Raw genomic sequence first — 6,544 nt, 5'->3', positions numbered from 1 at the left:
ACTGGAAAAATTATTAAAACTTATTTATTAAGTACTTATCTATTTTATTTAATTAATACCGTTTATAATGGATAAAGTACAAGAAAATATAAAATAAATAATAATATATATATAATTTTCGAAATTATATTTTTACAACTTATTTACAGTATATAGAACTTATAAAAATTATAAAATTTATTGTTTAAGTCGAATTAGTATTTTATGTATAATTAACTTTGTTTCCATATAAACCGAGAAGATAAATAAGGAAATAAACACAAATAAATATAAAAACAAGGTAGAATAATTTTATAAAATTTTCTACAGGTTTTTGCATTAAAGGAAACTTATAAATTATAAACTTTATTATTTGATAATTATTTTAATTAAAAACAAATTTTGGAAGTATATATCTATTTTCGGAATAACTATAATACATATAAATTATAATAATTAAATATTATTATTTCTAAATATAAAAATCTGTAAATAATTACTTAAATAATAATTATATACATTACTAATATATATAATAAATATCTACTAATACATAACCAATTTAATATAATACATATACTCTATAAAGTATATAATATAGATTATACAAATATATACTTTAATAATTCATTTATATTAAATATAATAACATAATAAATCTAAACTTATATATACTTAATATAATATAACTATTAATGTATAACATGTAATACAACAAGTACTTAAATACTTAATATATCATAACTATTAATATATAATACTAATTAATTAATATATATAATACAAACAATTAAATAATATTTATATAATATATAATACTTATTATATATATATATATATATATATATATATATATATATATATATATATATATATATATATATATATATATATATATATATATAACATGTATTAAATGTATGTACAAGTAATCTATTAAGTGTTGTATTCCTATACACACATACAACTAGTGAATACTACAATCATAACGATAAACATATGTTTAGTCAATCCTTAATGTACCTAGGATTCTTCATTTGTCAATTGAACATTTCTGATTAAGCCTATATATCTCTAGGTTGAAGGTCGGGTATATACTCTCATTCATTTCATTCGTGGAATTATCTTCATCTTCGATTTAAGGTGAACTTCATAGCCCCTCTTTTTACTATTTCTTAACTGTTTTATAAACTTTGGGTGAGACACATACTTGCTTTTAAAATGATTTACAATTTAGACACAAGTGCCTAAACTATTTGATATGCAATTTTGTGAGACTTTTATTAAACATGTATTTATTTTTACATGCAAATCCCCGCCATAATATCGTTAATTGCTGGAATTGAAATTTTGCAAGCTTAATTATTGTGAGTAGGCCTATTGAGAGTGACGTCTCTACCCATTGGCGTAATCATCAATGGGGTACATAATAATGATTGCCGACACCCGTACAGTGTCAGGGGTTAATGTTTAGTTCGATATTATAACTCATGGCATATCGATATTTTGATATTTTGAATTAAATCTTGTGGTTTAAAAACTTATTATGATTATTAAACCTATGTTGTTCACTCAACCATTTTTGGTTGACACTTTAAGCATGTTTTGTCTCAGGTACTTAGATATTTTGCTTCCACTGTAGAACTCTGCTGTTACTTAGAAGTCAAGCCAAGCACTGGGACCAGAGTTAACATCCGCATCAATGGCGATTTTGGCGGGGTGTTACAAATGAATAAACGATTTAAATATATTTAGGGAGATAATAATTTCAAAAAAAGCAAGATAGATCAGATGATATGGGGTGTTGATGAGTTATCGAGAGGTCACGGGTTTGAACCCGAGCATCGGCGTTTCTTTTTAAATGCTTGTTTCTTCAAAGGTTGTATTCTATAATTATTTATTATTATTATTATTATTATTATTATTATTATTATTATTATTATTATTATTATTATTATTATAACTAATATAAGTATTAATTATCATTTATTATTATTATTATGATTATAGTTACAACTGTGACTATTATTATTATTATTGTTAAGTTGATTATTATTATAATGTAATTTATTATTATTATCATTAATATTATTATTACTATCATTTTTATAATTATTATTATCATTATTATTAATATTACTATTATTAACAATAATATATTTATTAACAAGTATTATTATTAGGTATTATTAGTATTAAGAATTTTATCAAAATTAGTAATTTTATTATAAAAAAATAATACAACCTTTTTATTTTTATTACTATCATTATTAAAATTTTTATATATTTTATTATTAGTATCATTTTTGTTATCAATATTAACATTTTTATTAGTATTATCATTATTATTATTATTATTATTATTATTATTATTATTATTATTATTATTATAAGTATCATTATTATTAATATTATTCCTATTATTAATACTATAACAAATAAATATAAATTATATAAAAATATATTTAATACATATAACATAACTATATTAGTATTTTTGTAATATATAATAATTATCTATCAAAAGTATATAAAGTAAATATATCTAACTAAATTATTAAGGAAACCTATAAATTATTAAATATAATAATTATATCACTAAGAATAATACATAAATTTATTCGATTAAGATTATATGTTTTAATAGATATACAATTGATATAGGTTCGTGAATCCGAGGCCAACCTTGCATTGTTCAGTTCCATCGTATGCATATTTTTACTACAAAATATCGTATTGTGAGTTTCATTTGCTCCCTTTTTAAATGCTTTTCAATATATATTTTTGGGACTGAGAATACATGCGCTGCTTTTATAAATGTTTTACGAAATAGACACAAGTAATCGAAACTACATTCTATGGTTGGATTATCGAAATCGAATATGCCCCTTTTATTAGCTTGGTAGCCTAAGAATTGGTGTTTATTATAATTGCCACCAATTGACGCGAATCTTAAAGATAGATCTATGGACATTGACAAGTCCCATTCGGGTTACGAATGCTTTAGTACTTCGATTTATCATGTCCGATGAGAGTCCCGGAATGATGGGGATATTCTATATGCATCCTGTTAAGGTCGGTTACCAGGTGTTCAATCCATATGAATGATTTTTATGCAGATGCATGATATTTATGAGAAATGAAATGAAAATCTTGTGGTCTATTAAATTAATGGAAATGATTGTTTATGATAAACTAATGAACTCACCAACCTTTTGATTGACACTTGAAAGTATGTTTATTCTCAAGTTTGAAAGAAATCTTTCGCTGTGCATTTGCTCATTTTAAAGATATTACTTGGAGTTATTCATGACATATTTCAAAAGACGTTGCATTCGAGTCGTCGAGTTCATCAATATTATTATTAAGTCAATTATAGGTGGATATATTATGAAATAGTATGCATGCTGTCAACTTTCGATGAAATGAAAGTTTGTCTTCTAAAAACGAATTCAATGTTTGTAAAATGTATCATATAGAGGTCAAATACCTCACGATGTAATCAACATTTGTGAATCATTTATAATGTATATGAACGGGGCATTTCAGTTGGTGCATATGTTTCTTCATAATCCAACCCTTCTTCTTGCCTAAACCCTTGAGCTACCAATCTGGCTTTATTTCTGATCACAATCTCATCTTCATCCATCGTGTTCTTAAACACCCACTTGGAATCAATGATTTCCTTCTCATCATCACCAGGTTTGGGTACCAATGTCCATACTTTATTCCTATCAAACTGGGAGATCTTTTCTTGCATAGCTCCTGTCCAGCTGGGATCTTTCATTGATTCTTCAGGACATGTAGGTTCAATGGTAGACACAAAATTCACATGTATACAAAAGTTACTAGGTGCATGCCTTCTTGCTTTAACTCCACTAGCCAGATTACCAATAACCTGCTCAATTGGATGCTTTTTAGTTCATCTAGTGTTATGGATAGGAGAGCTTGAGCTTGAACACACAACATCATGATCATCAGTTGGTTCAGCAGTATGTACATCAATAGGAGACTACTGCACATTATTAGTGGAACCACTACCAAACTATGATCCTTCAGAACCATTAGAGCCAGTTGGTTTAGACACAGATGGAACATATTATTCCATCTCATCTTCAGAGAACCCAGCAGCATGGATTGGTGATGGAATTGCTGCTGGTTCTACTTCATCATCAAGAGCTTGCTGAGTAGACTCTTCAAACAATAACTCCTCATCTTTTTGACCAGAAGATAAGGTAGGGGTAGTTTTATCAAATGTAACATTAATGGATTCTTCAAAACATCCCCTTCTTTTGTTGTAGACCCTATATACCTTTGACATGTTGGAATAACTAAGAAATATTCCTTCATCAGCTTTAACATTAATTTTCCAAGCTGGTCCCTATTGTTTAGAATGTAACAGGGAGTGCCGAATACATGAAGAAATGAAATTGAGGGTCTTCTTCCTTTTATAACTTCATAAGCAGTTTTCTGATGTTTTTTCACAATTAAAGATCTATTCTGAGTAAAACAGACAGTATTTATATCTTTGGCCCAGTATGAATTCTTCAACCCAGCATAGATCTTGCTGCTTCACTGAGAGTCCTATTCCTTCTTTCTACAACACCATTTTGTTGAGGTGTTCTCACAGTAGAAAAGTTCTGTGAAATTCCTTTGTCAGCACAAAATTCTTCCAATGTTGCATTTCTGAATTATGTACCATGATCACTTCTAAGTTTCTTCACCATCTGCCCATTCAATAATCCCATTATTTTGATAAAATTGATAATTTCAACAACAACTTCACTCTTTTGCTTCAAAAAGAATACCCAAGTGTATCTGGAGTATTCATCAACAATAACCAGTGTATATCTCTTCCCACTACAACTGGAAACATTAACAGGACCAAACAGATCCATATGAAGTAAGTGAAATGGTTTCTCAACATGAAATCTACTTTGATTTCAATGAAGCAAGGTGATGCTTTCCCTTTTTATAGCCATGACACAATCTGTCCTTCACATAAGACGTGGTGGGTAGCCTAGACACTAAACTTTTGCTTGAGAGTTTATGAATATTTTTAAAGTTGAGATGTGAGAGTCTCTTGTGCCATAACCACTTCAGGTTGTCTGATGCCTTTGAATAAAAACAGGTATCAGTAGTTGTGACTGTTGTGTTCATATCAATTTGATACATGTTTTCATGACTTTTTGTAGTCAATAGCGGCTTCCCTGTCTTATCAAAAATAGTGTCAATTTTCCTTCTGTATTGGACTATATTTCTTTTGTTTGTTAGTTGGCTTATGCTGAGTAAATTGTGTTTAAGCCAAACGGCAAATGCCACATTGGTGAATGTAACATTCCCATTTTTTAAAGTAGCAAAACCCTTTGTGTAACCCAACGAATTATCTCCATACGAAATAACTGGACAATCCTTTTCTTGATAGTCCATTAGCAGGGACTTAAATCCGGTCATATGTCTCGAACATCCACTGTAGAGATACCAAATTTACTTGTTTCAAATGCCCTTATACAACATTTCAGATTTTCATTAAGGTGAATCATTTTTCAGATCAGCTTCCCTCATATCAACCAAAAATGTACTACCACTTTCTTCATCATCAAACTCCTCAACCTCTTTGGCCATTAAACACAACTTTTTACCAGAAGCATAACCAGTACACTCTTCATCAGTTTCACTATCAGAAGATGAAGATGAACTAGTTTCATCCCAATCATGATGTTCAACAACTAGCACCTTTTCTGATTTCTTCTTATTTTTCTCAACCTTTGAGTTCTCCTTCATCTGGGCCTTCATAGCTTTGTACTTGTTCTTGTACTTTTCAGTTTTTGAAAAAGAGTTAGCATGTGTGGAAGGTTTTCTGGACATGCATTCAGATGCAAAGTGTCCTACATTCCCACAATTGTAACACTCAGATTTGGGGCCATTGACTGACTTACTTCCATACCTAGCACTTGGTTTCCTGTTGACTTTGTATGGCTTACTGATCCTACTACGGTTGAATTTCTTGAACAGCTTAGACAGTAAAGCCATCCCTTCAGCAAACCCTTCAACATCATCATCATTATCACTGCTTAGACAGACTTAAAGTATTCTTTCAAATTAAGCTCAATTTTTGCTTCTGCCTTCTCATGGTTCCAAAGTGTACCATAGAGAGATGACATGTCAAAGTTCTTTAAAGTTTGTGTGGTTCTTAATGGGTCAGTAACAGGTTTCCATTTAGCAGGCAGTGAGTCAATGAACTTGTTGACCTGTTCAAAGTCAGTATACTTGACTTTCAAACTATCCAGGTCAGCAACTAATGAATTAAACCTGATGAAGGTCTGTTTAAGGGTCTCACTTTTGTAAGCAAAGAACAACTCATATTCCCTTTTTAAAGCCATAATCTTGTTTTGCCTAACTTCATCCTTTCCATCATGGGTGACATCAAGATAATCTAAAATAGCTTTAGCAGATGGTTTTCTCTTAATCAGTTTGAAAACATGATTAGGTAAAGTTATGGCTACCATAGTTTTAATCTTAGGGTCAAGTCTAACACGATGTTTATCCTCTTCAGCCCATCTAG

This window comes from Rutidosis leptorrhynchoides, chromosome 8, assembly GCF_046630445.1.
Source record: "Rutidosis leptorrhynchoides isolate AG116_Rl617_1_P2 chromosome 8, CSIRO_AGI_Rlap_v1, whole genome shotgun sequence".
Classification (NCBI taxonomy): Eukaryota; Viridiplantae; Streptophyta; class Magnoliopsida; order Asterales; family Asteraceae; genus Rutidosis; species Rutidosis leptorrhynchoides.
Note: the sequence above shows the minus strand (reverse complement) of the source record.